Raw genomic sequence first — 18231 nt, forward strand, 5'->3', positions numbered from 1 at the left:
TCCTGTAACCTTACAATGCAGGTAATACTTAAATTGCAAGGTTCATATGTAAAATTAACAAAAAACACCAAATTTGAGGTCCCATAGCAGAGGAGCCTGTTACGGACATTAGAAATTTCACTAGAGCCCCTTTTACTTTGATCCGTTCTATTAAAAATTCATACAAAACATCAATACGTTCAGGCCTTGAGTTTTGGATGCCTGAATTTTTATTGTATAAACTAAAAAATCGACTTTGAGGCCCCTGTAGCTAAGAGTCATTTTAGAATTATGCAAGTCTGAATTTCTATTCATCGATTTTTAGAAATTGAAATATTGGCCCAAAAAATTTTACATCACCAAAATTAATAGAACTGTACTAACAAGGGTTAGTTAGGTCGAAGAAAATTTTGAAAGTTCCATTTTTGAGGCTGACTTTTTTTTTTTTTTTTTTTTTTACACCCCAGGATTTAGAATATGCCACCTTCACCACGCAATGGTCCCGGCTGAATTGGACCCCTGGGGCTCAAACAAACAAAAAGGACCCCTTACCAAAGATTTCCTCCGAAATCGCCGGAGGTGCCATCATTACATGAATGACTATGCTAGTTTGAGAAAGTGATAGTCTTCGTATTGGCGCCAAAATCTTCACCGAAGAATCCCTGAAGACCTTTGAAGATTCTTTCTTCAGCTGAATTGACCCCTGGGCCCCATAAAAAAAAAAAAAGGACCCTTACTAAAAGATTTCCCTCCGGAATCGCCGGAGGTGGCCATCATTACATGAATGACTATGCTCTAGTTTGAGAAAATGATAGTCTTCGTGATTACGCCAAAATCTTCACCAAGAATCCCTGAAGACTCCTTTGAAGATTCTTTCTTCAGCTGAATTGACCCCTGGGCCCCACAAGAAGAAAAACAAAAGGACCCCTTACTTCAAAGATTTCCTCCGAATCGCCGGAGGTGGCCATCATTACATGAATGACTATGTCAGTTTGAGAAAATGATAGTCTTCATTGGCGCCAAAATCTTTCACCGAAGAATCCCTGAAGACTCCTTTGAAGATTCTTCAGCTGAATTGGACCCTGGGCCCACAAAAAAAAACAAAAAAGGACCCCTTTAATAAAGATTTCCTCCGAATCGCCGAGGTGGCCATCATTACATGAATGACTATGCTTTAGTTTGAGAAAATGATAGTCTTCGTATTACGCCAAATTCTTCACCGAAGAATCCCTGAAGACTCTTACAAGATTCTTTCTTCAGCTGAATTGGACCCCTGGGCCCCACAAAAAAAAAAAAAAAAACAAAAAGGGCCCTTTTACAAAGATTTCTCCGGAATCGCCGGAGGCCATCATTACATGAATGACTATGCTCTAGTTTGAGAAAATGATAGTCTTGTATTGGCGCCAAAATCTTTCACCGAAGAATCCCGAAGACTTTTGAAGATTCTTTCTTCAGCTGAATTGGACCCCTGGGCCCCACAAAAAAAAATAAAAACGACCCTTACTAAAGATTTCTCCGAATCGCTGGTGGCCATCATTACATGAATGACTATGTCTAGTTTGAGAAAATGATAGTCTTCATATTGGCTCCAAAATCCTCACCCAAGATTCCCTGAAGACTCCTTGAAGACTCTTTCTTCAGCAGTATAACATGTTTCTTTTTTCAATTTCAATGGTAATTTCTACCATTTATATAGCTGGTAGCCTTTCATCATTGGCACTCTGTTGTAGTATTCCATGTGTCATTTTTCAGTTTCAAGGTTCCTGTAACCTTATAAGTAATGCAGGTGTCATTTTGAAATTGCAAAGGTTTATATGTAAAATTAACAAAAACACCAAATTTGAGGTCCCATAGCCGAGAGGGAACCTCACGGACATTAGGCCTCAATTAGAGCCCCTTTACTTTGATCCGTTCTATTAAAAAAAATTCATACAAAACATCAATACGTTCAGGCCTTGCTGAGTTTTGGATGCCTGAATTTTTATTGTATAAACTAAAAAATCGACTTTGAGGCCCGTAGCAAGAGTCATTTTAGAATTATGCAAGTCTGAATTTCTATTCATCGATTTTTAGAAACTGAAATATTGGCCCAAAAAATTTTACATCCCCAAAATTAATAGAACTGTACTAACAAGGGTTAGTTAGGTCGAAAATTTTGAAAGTTCCATTTTTGAGGCTGGGCTTTTTTTTTTTTTTTTTTTTTTTTTTTTTTTACACCCAGGATTAGAATATGCCACCTTCACCACGCAATGGTCCCGGCTGAATTGGACCCCTGGGACCAAACAAAAAAAAGGACCCTTACTTAAAAGATTTCCTCCGGAATCGCCGGAGGTGGCCATCATTACATGAATGACTATGCTCTAGTTTGAGAAAGTGATAGTCTTCGTATTGGCGCCAAAATCTTCACCGAAGAATCCCTGAAGACTCCTTGAAGATTCTTTCTTCAGCTGAATTGGACCCTGATTACAGAAAAAAACAAAAAGGACCCCTTGATAAAGATTTCCTCCGGAATCGTGCTGGAGGGGCCATCATTACATGAATGACTATGCTCTAGTTTGAGAAAATGATAGTCTTCATATTGGCTCCGAAAAATCCTCACCCAAGATTCCTGAAAGACTCCTTGAAGACTCTTTCTTCAGTAGTATAACAGGTGTCATTTTAAAAAAACAAAAGGGTCAAAGATTTCTACCATTTATATAGCTTGTAGATTTTATCACTATGCTCTAGTTTGAGAAAATGATAGTCTTCGTATTGGCGCCAAAATCTCAATGAAGAATCCCTGAAGACTCCTTTGAAGATTCTTTCTTCAGGTGAATTGGACCCTGGGCCCAAAAAAAAAAAAAAAGGAATTTCAAAGATTTCTCCGGAATCGCCGGAGGTGGCCATCATTACATGAATGACTATGCTCTAGTTTGAGAAAATGATAGTCTTCGTATTGGATAAAAAATCTTCACCGAAGAATCCTTGAAAACTCCTTGAAGATTCGTTCTTCAGGTGAATTGGACCCCTGGGCCCCACAAAAAAAACAAAAAAGGACCCTTACCAAAGATTTCCTCCGGAATCGCTGAGGTGGCCATCATTACATGAATGACTATGCTCTAGTTTGAGAAAATGATAGTCTTCTGTATTGGCGCCAAAATCTTCACCGAAGAATCCCTGAAGACTCCTTGAAGATTCTTTCTTCAGCTGAATTGGACCCCTAATTTTACAAAAAAAACAAAAAGGACCCCCTTAAAGATTTCCTCCGGAATCGCCGGAGGTGGCCATCATTACATGAATGACTATGCTCTAGTTTGAGAAAATAATAGTCTTCATATTGGCTCCAAAATCCTCACCCAAGATTCCCTGAAGACTCATTGAAGACTCTTTCTTCAGCAGTATAACAGGTGTCATTTTTCAATTTCAAGGGTAATTTCTACCATTTATATAGCTGGTAGCCTTTATGACTATGCTCTAGTTTGAGAAAATGAGGCCTTCGTATTGGCTCCAAAATCTTCACCGAAGAATCCCTGAAGACTCCTTGAAGATTCTTTCTTCAGGTGAATTGGACCCTGGGCCCCACAAAAAAAAAAAAAAAGGACCCTTACCAAAGATTTCCTCCGGAATCGCCGGAGGTGGCCATCATTACATGAATGACTATGCTCTAGTTTGAGAAAATGATAGTCTTCGTATTGGCGCCAAAAATCTTCACCGAAGAATCCCTGAAGACTCCTTGAAGATTCTTTCTTCAGTTGAATTGGACCCTGGGCCCCACAAAAAAAAAAAAAGGACCTTACAGTAAAGATTTCCTCCAGAATCGCCGGAGGTGGCCATCATTACATGAATGACTATGCTCTAGTTTGAGAAAATGATGGTCTTCGTATTGGCGCCAAAATCTTCACCGAAGAATCCCTGAAGACCCCTTGAAGATTCTTTCTTCAGCTGAATTGGACCCCTGGGCCCCACAAAAAAAAAAAGGACCCCTTACAAAGATATTCTCCGGAATCGCCGGAGGTGGCCATCATTACATGAATGACTATGCTCTAGTTTGAGAAAATGATAGTCTTCATATTGGCTCCAAAATCTCACCCAAGATTCCCTGAAGAATCCTTGAAGACTCTTTCTTCAGCAGTATAACAGGTGTCATTTTTCAATTTCAAGGGTAATTTCTACCATTTATATAGCTGGTAGCCTTTTTCACTATGCTCTAGTTTGAAAAATGATAGTCAATATTGGCTCTAAAATCTTCACCAAAGAATCCATGAAGACTCCTTGAAGATTCTTTCTTCAGCTGAATTGGACCCTGGGCTTTAGCTGAAAAAAAAAAACAAAAAAGGACCCCTTACCAAAGATTTCCTCCGGAATCGCCGGAGGTGGCCATCATTACATGAATGACAATGCTCTAGTTTGAGAAAATGATAGTCTTCGTATTGGCGCCAAAATCTTCACCGAAGAATCCTGAAGACTCTTTTTGAAGATTCTTTCTTCAGCTGAATTGGACCCTGGGCCACAAAAAAAAACAAAAAGGACCCCTTACTGAAAAGATTTCATATTGGCTCCGGAATCGCCGGAGGTGGCCATCATTACATGAATGACTATGCTCTAGTTTGAGAAAATGATAGTCTTCGTATTGGCGCCAAAATCTTCACCGAAGAATCCCTGAAGACTCCTTTTGAAGATTCTTTCTTCAGCTGAATTGGACCCTGGGCCCACAAAAAAAACAAAAAAGGACCCCTTACCAAAGATTTCCTCCGGAATCGCCGGAGGTGGCCATCATTACATGAATGACTATGCTCTAGTTTGAGAAAATGATAGTCTTCGTATTGGCGCCAAATTCTTCACCGAAGAATCCCTGAAGACTCTTTGAAGATTCTTTCTTCAGCTGAATTGGACCCTGGGCCCCACAAAAAAACAAAAAGGACCCCTTACCAAAGATTTCCTCCGAATCGCCGGAGGTGGCCATCATTACATGAATGACTATGCTCTAGTTTGAGAAAATGATAGTCTTCGTATTGGCGCCAAATTCTTCACCGAAGAATCCCTGAAGACTCTAAGATTTTGAAGATTCTTTCTTCAGCTGAATTGGACCCTGGGCCCATTACCACAAAAAAAACAAAAAGGACCCTTTATTCTTTCAAAGATTTCCTCCTAAAGGAATCGCCGGAGGTGGCCATCATTACATGAATGACTATGCTCTAGTTTGAGAAAATGATAGTCTTCATATTGGCGCCAAAATCTTCATCGAAGAATCCTGAAGACTCCTTGAAGATTCTTTCTTCAGCTGAATTGGACCCTGGGCCCCACAAAAAAAAAAAAAAACAACCCTTACAAAAGATTTCCTCCGAATCGCCGGAGGTGCCATCATTACATGAATGACTATGCTCTAGTTTGAGAAAATGATAGTCTTCATATTGGCTCCAGAATCCTCACCCAAGATTCCCTGAAGACTACTTGAAGACTCTTTCTTCAGCAGTATAACAGGTGTCATTTTCAATTTCAAGGGTAATTTCTACCATTTATATAGCTGGTAGCCTTTCATCATTGGCACTCTGTTGTAGTATTCCATGTGTCATTTTTCAGTTTCAAGGTTCCTGTAACCTTTTAAGTATTGCAGGTGTCATTTTGAAATTGCAAGGTTCATATGTAAAATTAACAAAAAACACCAAATTTGAGGTCCCATAGCCGAGAGGGAACCTGCCACGGACATTAGGCCTCAATTAGAGCCCATTTACTTTGATCCGTTCTATTTAAAAAATTCATACAAAACATCAATACGTTCAGGCCTTGCTGAGTTTTGGATGCCTGAATTTTTTATTGTATAAACTAAAAAATCGACTTTGAGGCCCTGTAAGCTAAGAGTCATTTTAGAATTATGCAAGTCTGAATTTCTATTCATCGATTTTTAGAAACTGGAAATATTGGCCTAAAAAATTTACATCCCCAAAATTAATAGAACTGTACTAACAAGGTTAGTTAGGTCGAAAATTTTGAAAGTTCCATTTTTGAGGCTGGACTCTTTTTTTTTTTTTTTTTTTTTTCACCCCAGGATTAGAATATGCCACCTTCACCACGCAAGGGGTCCCGGCTGAATTGGACCCTGGGCCCTACAAACAAACCCAAAAAGGACCCCTTCAAAGATTTCCTCCGGAATCGCCGGAGGTGGCCATCATTACATGAATGACTATGCTCTAGTTTGAGAAAATGATAGTCTTCGTATTGGCGCCAAAATCTTCACCGAAGAATCCCTGAAGACTCCTTGAAGATTCTTTCTTCAGCTGAATTCGACCCCTTGTCTGAGTTCCTTCAGTCACGGAGTGTCTTCGCATTATTATCATTACTATTTAGGAAAGTGTATCCTGGAGTAACGAGACTTCTGATGGTCATCCTTAAAGAAAAGCAGAGCAAAGAAAGCCTTTTTTTTTTTAGTTCATTGAAAAAGAAACTCGGACAGAAAGTGCTTCTATTTGATTCACAAGAAAAAAGGATTGGGGAATTGACCATAAGCGCAGGTGGTTGCTTGAATTAAAAGTAGCGCTGTTTTCTTTAGGTATCTGAAATGGACTTTATATATGAAGGTGAAAAACTTATAAATGTTACGATTCCAGTAGGGATTTTTATATGAAAACATTTTCTTCTGAGGAGATTAATCCACTACCAAAGCAAGCAGTAGAATATCTGCCTTTGAGCAAAAGTACATAAAAACACTGTTCGAAAGTTAATGGAAACGTGCATAACAGATATCATCTAAAAATAAGGGTTACAAAAGTTTCGTTGTTAAAACGATTGGGATCAGTAATGTGATCTTGAAACGGCATCTCCATCGTGGCACAGAATCATTATCCGCAGTCGCGTTTTTCTCAAGTATTTTCACAAACGAACAGCGGTTCGCAGGCATTTCATATTTTGTTTTTTTTATCTGTGACTTTCCCTGTCACCACCGTTAGTCTTGTTTCTTGAATTGCCGTCATATATATACGCACTGATACCTACTGGAGATCGTTAAATAATCCTTGGTCTTCTACCATGTACTGCGTTACTCTCCCTTCTAACGGACTGAATTCATTCTCGGGGGATCCAGGGAACATCAGTGATTTGACTGGTGCAGCAGTATTGCACGACAAAAACGCAACACTTGCTCAAACAACTATGGAACGCACACATATCTAAGGACGCACATGCACAGGCACATGCACGCACACACTCGCACATATCTTCTCAACATCAGGCTTTTTCCCATAGCAATGAAACTAAAAAATTTGTAGATTTGAAAATGAAGCTTTAGTAAGAATATTAAGGAACATATGGCAGGAGAAAATGAGGAATGATACCTTAAGGGATACTACAGAGGTTACGTGTATAGATAAGATTCTGCTGAACGGTAAATGGAGATGGCTTGGACATGTTCTCCTCACAACTCCTGGGAGAATGGTACGTGAAATACAGTGTATATATATATATATATATATATATATATATATATATATATATATATATATATATATATATATATATATATATATATATATATATATATATATATATATATATATATATATATATATATATATATATATATATATATATATATATATATATATATATACTCTGTACATACAGTACATATGTAAACAAAGAGATAGAGAGAGAGTTGCGTTCATGAAGATATATTATGCATTTATCATGAGAAAATGCAAAGCGGCTAATAAATGCCAAATACTGATGAAAGCATAGTGAAGTAATGATTCTTCTATGATTATAAGTCTCAGCAAAAAGTAATTAATTCTTCGCTTCCAGCTTCAAGACTGGAATCTCCGAGTGACTTCTGAAGAGAGAGAGAGAGAGAGAGAGAGAGAGAGAGAGAGAGAGAGAGAGAGAGAGAAATTCTTTCTGAGGAAACAGGCATCAGCGTCATGCTGATCTCCGTCGGGCCCCGGAGAGCTCTCTAATTGCCAAGCAAGACGATAATCCTTAGAAGGATGTTACCACAACCGCGGGGGCGGTTTAATTAAGAGGAGGCGGAGATAACGCTGTTGATCCAGAGGAATTATGATGAATGAGAGAAAGTCGCTTTGACGATGATGTCTTGGCATTTGATCCTACCTTTCGGGCAGAACCACGAAGGCACAGAGGATAAAGCTGGTGATAGAGGCTAAGTTAAAGTTAAGTATACCTTAGTTTTACCAGACCACTGAGTTGATTAACAGCTCTCCTAGGGCTGGCCCGAAGGATTAGACTTGTTTTACGTGGCTAAGAACCAATTGGTTACTTAGCAACGGGACCTACAGCTTATTGTGGAATCCGAACCACATTATAGCGAGAAATGAATTTCTATCACCAGAAATAAATTCCTCTAACTTTTCATCAGCCGGCCGCAGGAATTGAACTCCGGCCCATCGAGTGACAGTCTGAAGCTTAACCGACTCGGCCAACAAAGGGCTGTGATAGAGGCTAGACGACCAGTAATTTGAACAGGACAAGCTTTTAAAAGAAGGCCTCTCCCTCTCTCTCTCTCTCTCTGTATATATAGATGTGAGATATTCATACAATGCTCTTAATTAAGATGCATATGCATTGACATATGACGTACAGTGACAGTGCATATAATTTCAGCTTATATGCACGTATAACACAAATACGACAATTATGGTGACATGCTGATTTTTTATATATATATATATATATATATATATATATATATATATATATATATATATATATATATATATATATATGAATGTCTTTTCCTGTAATACTACAGTGTAATATGAATATAAGAAGGCCCATAAAACACTATTTAAACGTTGAAACCATATATTTCGGGCACTAGCTTCTGTGCCCTGTTCAGTGGTAGAATATGGACAGGTGGAAAGTTACAATGGTATATATACAAAAACATAAAGGTGTGGCCCTAGGCCTCCGATGCTATGGAGGTGGCGTTTCTTAAGGAGGAGAATGGCCAAATTCCTAGTGGTTTTGGCCTCATTAGCTCCCGTTTGGCGATGGATCTGGCGGTCGCGCTTCCTGGGTCATCCTCTTCATGAGGGGTTTGAGGATTAAGGTGTCGATGTCATCCGATTTCCAATGTCCTCCTGACAGGTTCATATTGTTGGTTTGATTGATGATAGCAGATTCCAGCATCCTTCTTTTGTACGGACAGCTACTTTTGAAAACCAACTCCGCCCCACTCCAGTTAATGGCATGCCCTGTATTTCTGATATGTAGGAAAATTCCCGAACTCTCCGAAGCGTAACGTACTGATCTTTTTGTGCTCTGTTATTCTTTGCGAGAGCGATCTACCTGTCTCGCCTACGTAGATGTCCTGACAATTACTACACGGTATCTTGTAAACTCCGGCTTCTTCCCTTTTGTTATTTAAGTATACGTTAACGAGCGAACTCCCAATGGATTTGGGATAATGGAAAATGAAAGGATTGTTAGGCCTGAGTTGCTCGGAAGCCTTTTGGATGTTTTCATCGTACGGAAGCTTTATTTTGTTGTTGAAATCTATTTGTCTGTTGTGAGTGGGACCTTTATAGTATATTTTATTCGCTTTGTTAATAGCCCTCTCGATAATGTGTGGTGGATATAGCAGTTGCGTTAGGTGTTGGCGGATCGTGTTAAATTCTTTATCCAGGTACTCATTTGAACATATCCTAAGTCCTCTGAGGAATAAGTTGCACCCTACCATGATTTTTACGGAGACGTCGTGGTAGCTTAAGAAATGAATGTAGGAGACAGCGAAGGTGGGTTTTCTATATACTGTAAATGCATACCTGTTCTGTTTTCTTATGATCAGTACATCTAGGAACGGCAGTTTTCCGTCCTTTTCCCATTCTGTTTTAAATTTTATGGTCGGAACTAGCGAATTTAGCCTATTAAAAAATTCATTAAAGTCACCCCAGCTATTGTCCCAGAAAGTAAAGATATCATCTACGTATCTAAGCCAGATCATATTATGGGGTTTGATAGACGACAAAAGTTCTGTTTCGAAATATTCCATGTACAAGTTTGCTAGAAGGGGTGACAGGGGACTTCCCATGCTACAGCCAAATTTTTGTTTGTAAAATTACCATTGAAAGAAAAAACACGTTGTTAGTTACACAGAGGTTGATAAGTTTTAAAGTTTTATCTATGCCAAGAGGAAAATGGTCTTCATATGGTTGTAACTTCCTCTCTAAGAAAGACAACACGTCGGCAATCGGGACTTTGGTAAATAATGACTCGACGTCTAGGCTGAGCAATTTGATGTTGTTTGAGGGGATGTTTAAACTATTAAATTTTTTGTATGAAATCCTCTGCATGTTTGACGTGGGAGGATGAGAAGGTTCTAGAAAGGGTGATAACAAGTCTGCGAGCCATTTTGATAATTTGTACATGAAAGAGCCCCTGCTAGATATGGGGCGTAAGGGAATCCCCATCTTTATGTGTTTTCGGGAGGCCGTAAAAATAGGGAGAGAGGGGTTGATTACCTTGAATGTCTCTAGTAATTCTATGTCTTTTTATTGCCCCTATGGTTCTGACTGATTTGTTAAATTGAGCAGCAATATTTGTTGTGGGATCTTTCGTTAATTTGTCATAGGTCTCCGCATCGTTTAGAAGTTCTTGAACTTTATTGATGTATGTCTCCTTGTCTAACAGAACTATTTTCCCGTCTTTGTCAGATTTTGTGATGATGATATCCCCCCTTTTCCTTAAACTAACTAAAGCATTTTGGAATCTTTTCGGGAGCGAATTTTTGTTGTTATTTTGCTCCAAGACATTTAGCAAAATGCCTTTGAGACATGCCTCTTTCTTGTCATAATTGTTTTTTGCAAAATGTTTATCAAAAGCAACTAGGAAATTAAGATTACTCTCGGGACCAGGTTTTAGAGCGAATGAAACTCCAAGATTTAAAACGGTCTGTTCTTCTGCAGTGAGGGGATGGTTAGAGAGATTCAGCACATTATTGGGAAGGCCAAGATTATTCCATACGCTGTTCCTAATCAGTCTTTTTAATTTGTAGCACAAATTTCTGGAGTGGGATTCACTGTTTTCAACAGCACCTGATAGCACAAAATATGAAAGATATCTGTACATACCATCATCCCTGCACATGAGGCGAAGTGACGTGGCTAGCTCACTTATTTTTCTTCTAATCACATAGATGTCTTGGTGTGTGGCTTGTATTCTGTCTTGGAGGAATGTGCGGATGGAGTCCGGAAATGGGTCTGACGCCGATGTCCAACGCGTGAAACCGTACATTTTGGGAGAAACTTGTTCCTGTAGGCATTCTTGTAGAAAATTTCTCTGATTCTTCCTCTTGTGTAACCCATGTACTAGCCGTTCGTACCGTCTGAAGATGTGCTTGACAGCTGGGTTGAAGCCGAAAATCTGGCGTAAACTGTGATGTTCCATGATGGGGAAAAATGAATGTACTGATCATAAGAAAACAGAACAGGTATGCATTTACAGTATATAGAAAACCCACCTTCGCTGTCTCCTACATTCATTTCTTAAGCTACCACGACGTCTCCGTAAAAATCATGGTAGGAGAAAAAAATTACTGGTGCTTTATTATAATCCCTGGGGAAAGGGTTCCTTCGTAAAACTTTGTCGGTGAAGGATAGTTCTCTTCAGTCTAAATGTCATGTTCTTTCTACAGAACCTATGTCTATAATTTGATAACTGTGGTTATAAAATTTTGAAATTAAGAAGTGAGAACTTCAACAACGAGTCGAGTGCTTCATAACACCATTCTATGGCGCATGCTTTATTTTATTACACAAAATTAAATCTTCTCTGGGTTAATTATACCTATTAAAATAAATTGCGTCTTTGTGACTGTGTGGAAGAACAATTATCGCGAGAGTTTTGAAAACAACTGCACAAGTTTTTCTTTTTTCATTTTTAGCCTTCATTAGGACCCACTGCCACGCTTATCAGGTTGCTAAGGTTTGTTAAAAATACGCTAGTTCTCAAGTTTTTATATAAGGAGGTCAACCTTACAGGCAGATAAAAAAAAGCGCATTTTTATGAACAGCATTTTGATTCGAGAGCCCACAACCCCGCCCTTATAGGAATACGCGATCTGATCTGATTAACGCTGTGAACTTTTTCCTACTCCTTCTAGAACATTTTTCCCTGTTCAGTGCATTTCGAGACAAGTTTTTATTATTATTATTATTATTATTATTATTATTATTATTATTATTATTATTATTATTCTTTTTATTTATTATTATTATTATTATTATTATTATTATTATTTTGTTTAGCGCTGTAGCTAACATTTCTATTTCGCCGAGTTATCAAGTATTAAGTTGCTTTTTAAATTTTAGAATTATCTGTTTTAAGAAACGGAAATAGACTGAGAAAATACCTTAAGTATACTGTACACTATATATATATATATATATATATATATATATATATATATATATATATATATATATATATATACATATATATATATATATATATATATATATATATATATATATATATATATATATATATATATATATATATATATATATATTTGTAAGGAATATTTATAACAAGAGAATATTTGCCCCATTAATATAAAGATATTTAAAATAAAGTTTTTTTTATAGTTAGTAATTTTAGTTAGTCACATTACTAACAGGTGTCGCTGTTTTACATGCAGTTTCGTAATGTCTCGAGAAAGTGAAACTGTATTCCTGGAGAATTCTTGGTTGCCTCTCAGCCAATGAGGAGTCGTGCTACATCCTCTACTTGAGAGAAAATCTACATGAACGTCTGTGATTGGTTAGAACTCTCGAAAGCGCGGTATTTACAAAAGAACTCTTGTTTTGGTCAGAGTATTGAGACAGTATGCCTCTGTTTTTGTATATAGTGATTGTTAGTATCGAAACATTTGTCAGCATTATGTGGATTTAAGGTAAATATTTATAGTATTCGTATATCGGGTAAGACATAGCAAAGTATATCTGTAAGAATGTTTCCTCGGTAATGGCTGTAAGTGTGGAAACCGAAGTCTTTAGGGTCCAATACAGTAGTTGGTCAAGTGTAAAGGTATAACTCGAGCTTGAAGCAGATTAAATGTTAAACACTTTGTGCTGGCCGTCGCCTCTTCCAAGTTCAGAGTATGGGAGTGTTGACGCGAAACTCCTTGGGTAATTACCGGATACTTGCTAGCATCTAATATCTGTTCTGTATATAAAAAATGTGGATGTGACTATACTTTCTAACGGTACTCTTATTGAATTTTGCGCTTCCAGTATAAAACTAATTCCCAGCTTGTCTTGTAGAGGCAACGAAAAAGTGGTAACTTGTGTAATCCCCAAAAAAAGCTGACAAACAGCTAATATGGGGCAAAAGCCCCATTTCTTGCACGTAATTCGCTGTTATGGCCAATATTTTTGCAAGTCAAATCACCAAAGGTAAGCCAAAAGCAGGCTAGTCACTTTTAACGTGGTTCTCCAACCCTGAAATGTGCTGTCCTTTGAAAATTCAGTTGAAACCAGCCCATGCCCAAGAAAAGTTTGTCCGTAAGGTTTTAGTAATATTTCAGTTAAACATGTTATGAGGATGAGCTGAAATTTAAACATTAGGTAGGATCTGGGCCTATGTGCCGTAGACTCATTTGGAGCAATCGGTGTTAAGCTGCTGCAGGTAATCCTATGAACTGTTGGAAACCACCTCCCTGGGATGTATCAAAACCTGAAGTAGGCTTTTTTAACCCACTTCTACGAAGTACTCGGATGTTGTAATTGACAGTTTATAACTAAATATTTGCGACGAAGATAGTCGGATTTTTAGTTCGGCAGACTCAGTCTAATAGCAGTTGTTTTTTAATGATATCGCATTTCTATTAAGAAATCCAAAGCTGTGTAAGTTTTCCTTGAGTTAGTGAATTTTCTACGTGAAACTGACATTAAGTAGTTCACTAGATTTCTCCATATACAAAATAAATGTTATAACTAGCGTAAACAAGGTAAATGCTCTCGAAGACGAGTAAATGTTCCTTTCTTAAATCCTTTTGGCTCTTTGAAATATCTAGCACAATTTTTTTCCTGGTAAAAGGGACCGTGAATGAAGAGTTCGTCGTCTTAAAACAATTTGGCAGGGCTACCTTTCTGAAACCATAACTGAAACGGGGGCGGAAGGGGGTAGTCTTCGAAATCGTCGTAACCATCAATGCAAGAAATTCTGCTAAAATACGTGTATACGCTTGGCAGTGTGGAATTTTACTTTGGTTGAGGAAGCTGTTAATGGAAAATTAGAGGGGCATGGAGATCGGCAAGAAGGCAGGATGACCAAGATTATGTAAACCAGTCATTCCTTAGGCTTGTAACAAGAAGTACTTTAGAACTTGGCATATAACCTACAGTGACTGCTAGAGTTGTAGAGAATACGGTTGAGAAAAGCATGCAGTGTTTTAGATATAGAAATGCTGCCAAAGTATATAAATCAGGCATTGTCTCCCAACAGTGTCGTGAGGTTTGTTATTAAAACGAATCGATAAGAAATTGCATTGGAATAAAAAAAATGTATAGAAGCCGCACTGGCACGTTTTTCTTGAAAGATCGTGACTGACAAGCTGAAGAATGTCAGAATGGGTGAATCCTTCGCATGCTTTCGTTACATATCAACAGTATTTAAAAATTTGCTCCCTCCTCCTCCCCACAATCTGAAATAATGTTAAAGAAGGTAGATCTTACTTTAAATCTTTAATTTAAATCTTTATCCTTAATTCGATATTGAAATATACTTTGTTTTGCTGATATTTAGTGAACACAGGACTGGGTGTACAGCCAGAGCTCGGATCTTCAGAATTCTTTGTTGATTAAAAATACAGTTCAGGTAAAAGGTATGATGTCGATAAAACAAATCTGTTTTATTATAAGCAACTCCTGCAAAAATAGCAGTAGTAACTTCGCTTTTAGTACTAAAACCTTTGTTTCTTTTTGGTATGTCACTTGAATAGTAATGGTGGCATTGCACAAAGGGTACGTACATCACGTTCTCCTGTGCTAATTAATTTACCAACGATTAGTAAGGTCATTCAGTACTGTTCATTACTGATCCTGACAGTGAAGAAAAATCTTCAAAAAGTACAGTTAGCCTGTTCTAGAACTATTTGTGTAGTTTTGTTTTGTAATGTGTGCCTAGATTATCTTCAACGTCTATAAAGTTTTTAGGCTTATGGTCAGTAGGCTACTGAATCTTAACAGCCAGACTTTCGGAGAAGGGTGAAGCGTCCTTTGTGTTAAACGGATAGATAAGAAAAAGTTTGCTGCACAGCTTAAGGTTAATGCAGGACTTAATTCTACAGAAGAGCCTGCATGGAAATATTTTATTGATACAATTTTTTAATATAGAAAGGTGTATATAATACAGTACAGGTGATATCATTTGAGATGTTAACACCAAGATTGTTTGAGAAATCTACCGTAGTTTGTGTTTTGGGTTCATGAGGGGCTGGTGTTCCGCGGATCTTTTTAGAATTAAGACATCTGTTGAAGGAATATGAAACATTGGGACTGTACAACCACCCTTTGGCGTCTAATCAGACTTCTTCCTATACTTGAGGACTGGTTGTTTAAAAGCTGATGGGTATAGAATGCATTTGTTTAATTGCCATTGGTTTTGCTTTAAAATTACTTACTGGGGTTTGGTAGTAACTCTGCAGTGAAATTGCTTTGAGATTTTGCACGTCGTTTTTGAAACATGAGAAGGAAAAAATAATACCATCTCATAATAAAGACCAACATTAGATGCTGGTAGTTTTCAGTCCACTAAAAATCCTTGAGGGCAATGAAGTGTTTGGAATTGTGTGAGGAGGATGGGGTTTGTGAAAGCGTTTGCTCATGTTGATAAAAAAATTTTTACTGGTCTGTGTTGTCAATCGTTTTCTGGAACGTATGGTTGATGTTGATCCAAATGTAAATTTCACCTTGGCACGTTGTAAACTGACTGCATATAAGGCTGGCTTCGACATTTATTTTTTTTAGGTACGAGGACTTTACTTAGATGAATCAGTCAAGGCTACCCTAAAGTAGCTGATATTTTGGAGTATAGTTGAGCTTAAAAGGGTAAAATGTCTGCGAATTATTTATAAAACTATTGTAAGCTTGCCAGTTTTTGTCGTTGGTATTACTTACTAAAAGGGGTTTAAAAATAATTTAGTTTTGGATAAGAATAATGTTTAATCCTGATTTAGGAGCTATGCTTATCCTATATCTTAATAGTTAGCCAATTCCATTTTCTTGCCATTGAGTCACTTAATGAAACTCGAAGTGTCGTATTATCTCCAGAACAGTTATATACAAATTTATTCTTTACCCTTAAAACACTCGCAACGAGTGAAATCCATTTCAGGATTAGTGTTGGCAAGTCTTGCAGAACTTTGGAAAAGATGCATCTCGCTTGGGATGTGCTCTTTCGTAGAAAGGATGTAAGTATTGTGAAGGTTAATTATTTGATTTAACGTGGTAATGAAAGAAAATTCCGCGTGAGGTCTACTCTCGGATGTGACTAGCCCAGTAACATACGCCATAGTGCTTAACTTGCCAAAAGTGATTCCACTACTGAATGTGCCAGCATTAAAGTTCTAGGCCAAATATAAGGAACCAGTCTGTGCATGGTTAAAACGCTGTATTAGCATAAAGAAAGCTAAGTGCTATTTTTCATTTATGTATACCTCCTAATTACTAATTCATAACTTATTAGTTGCCTCCAAGCCCTCCACATATGTCCTGTGGAAAAGGAATGTTGTGTTTCTCATGTGCCTTATCACCTGTCTGAAATTCCTATCTATTTTTTATGAAATTATTATTACCAACCAATTAAAATTACCAGTGTCCCTTTAACAGCCCTTGAGTGACTACCTATTTTAATTTTTTTTTTATTCAGTACAAATACTGTTAACCATCTTTTTGACTTTCCTTGGTCGATGTTACGTAAGGGTCTTGCATATAAAATTCAGTTCTCTCTCTCTCTCTCTCTCTCTCTCTCTCTCTCTCTCTCTCTCCAACAAGAGGATAAACTTCGAAAAAGGGATACTTGGCAGCAATCGACCAGGCAGTGGGAAAGTCAGTCATGAGTTGGTCTTGTGGTCTGGAAGAAATGAAGACTCATGTTTAAATTTCCTTATTTTGTGTGATTTTAAGAACTGTTATTTATGGCAATCATTAAATTCACTTTTAATAGTGTGAATGAGTAATGTAACTTTATTTTTTTGTAAGTAAAAAGATTAGTTTTATGTTAGTGATTTAAAACCACATTTTAATATTTTTATATTAACCAGTTGTTTGTATATAAGTACCTTACAAACATAATCGTTGACTTTTACAATGAAGGTTAGTTTATATTTAGTTAATTGACAGAGGTGATGTGTTGGGTGATCTGTTGTTTTACGGATACTTAATACTATACGTTTGACCAGGCCTGAGAATATTTTCCCCAAAAGGTGTGGTAGAACCAGTATTTACTCTCGGCGGGAGTATTATATAAGTACAAATACTGGAGATATATTTTAACAATAATTGACTGTGGTTTTGTGGGGCTTGTTTCTACCTGGCCTAATTTCCCCGGTGTTGATCAAACCGAGTTAGGTCTAGGCCACAGTATTCTTCTTTAATTTACCACTAACACCCCTCCCCTGTACCTTCGAAACTTCCAACCGGGTATTGTATTCGATTGTGGCTTTCAAAATTCTGCTTTTAGGAATTTTGATCATTAGTGACGTAGGTGGTTGGGAGGGTTGCATGGCATAAAAATAGTTTTATTAGAAATCTATTTGGATTTTGGTAGTTGTATTTAACATTCAGCTTGAGTTTGAAGTTCAGTAATAAAGTAACGGAGTGCTGTACCTTGAATATAGTATGATTTTCATTTAAGGGGTTTGAAATGACAATTTGATTTGTAGATAGGGTGGACATTTTTTCCGGTTAGTGCTACTTTGAATACTTGGCCTCAGTATCAAAGCTGATCATTTTCATTTTAATCGTGATGTGTTCCCATTTACCGTTATTCCTGACAGATGTGTGCCTAAGTTCTTTGAATATTTTGATTACACCCTTTCAGTTTGTCTATATACGGCTATACTTCAAAGTGCAGGTACATTTAATGAGGCGTAAGGTTTTTGGTGTGTTGTATAGTTGAATATAATTAGTTACTTAAGCTTTGAATTAATTTTAGAATTGGTAATACTGTAAACTTTTTACAGCATCCTAACATTTGACTATTTTTTTTAGTACCATATACGTTCGTATTTGTAGTATTTTGTATACTGTTAAAGTTTCTTGC

General features: G+C 37.4%; 1 long non-coding RNA gene across 3 annotated transcripts in view; it reads left to right on the forward strand.

Moving 5' to 3' along the window:
• The first annotated feature begins 12695 nt into the window (after positions 1-12695).
• Positions 12696-18231, forward strand: part of LOC136847399 (uncharacterized) — a 105849-nt gene continuing 100313 nt past the window's right edge. For 2 of the 3 annotated variants that reach the window (XR_010855728.1, XR_010855729.1), the window contains exon 1: positions 12718-12859. This is a non-coding gene — a long non-coding RNA (uncharacterized lncRNA). Of the gene's footprint in view, positions 12860-18231 lie in introns of all 3 variants that reach the window. The other variant, XR_010855727.1, reaches the window with a different exon arrangement.

This window comes from Macrobrachium rosenbergii, chromosome 16, assembly GCF_040412425.1.
Source record: "Macrobrachium rosenbergii isolate ZJJX-2024 chromosome 16, ASM4041242v1, whole genome shotgun sequence".
Taxonomy (NCBI): domain Eukaryota; kingdom Metazoa; phylum Arthropoda; class Malacostraca; order Decapoda; family Palaemonidae; genus Macrobrachium; species Macrobrachium rosenbergii.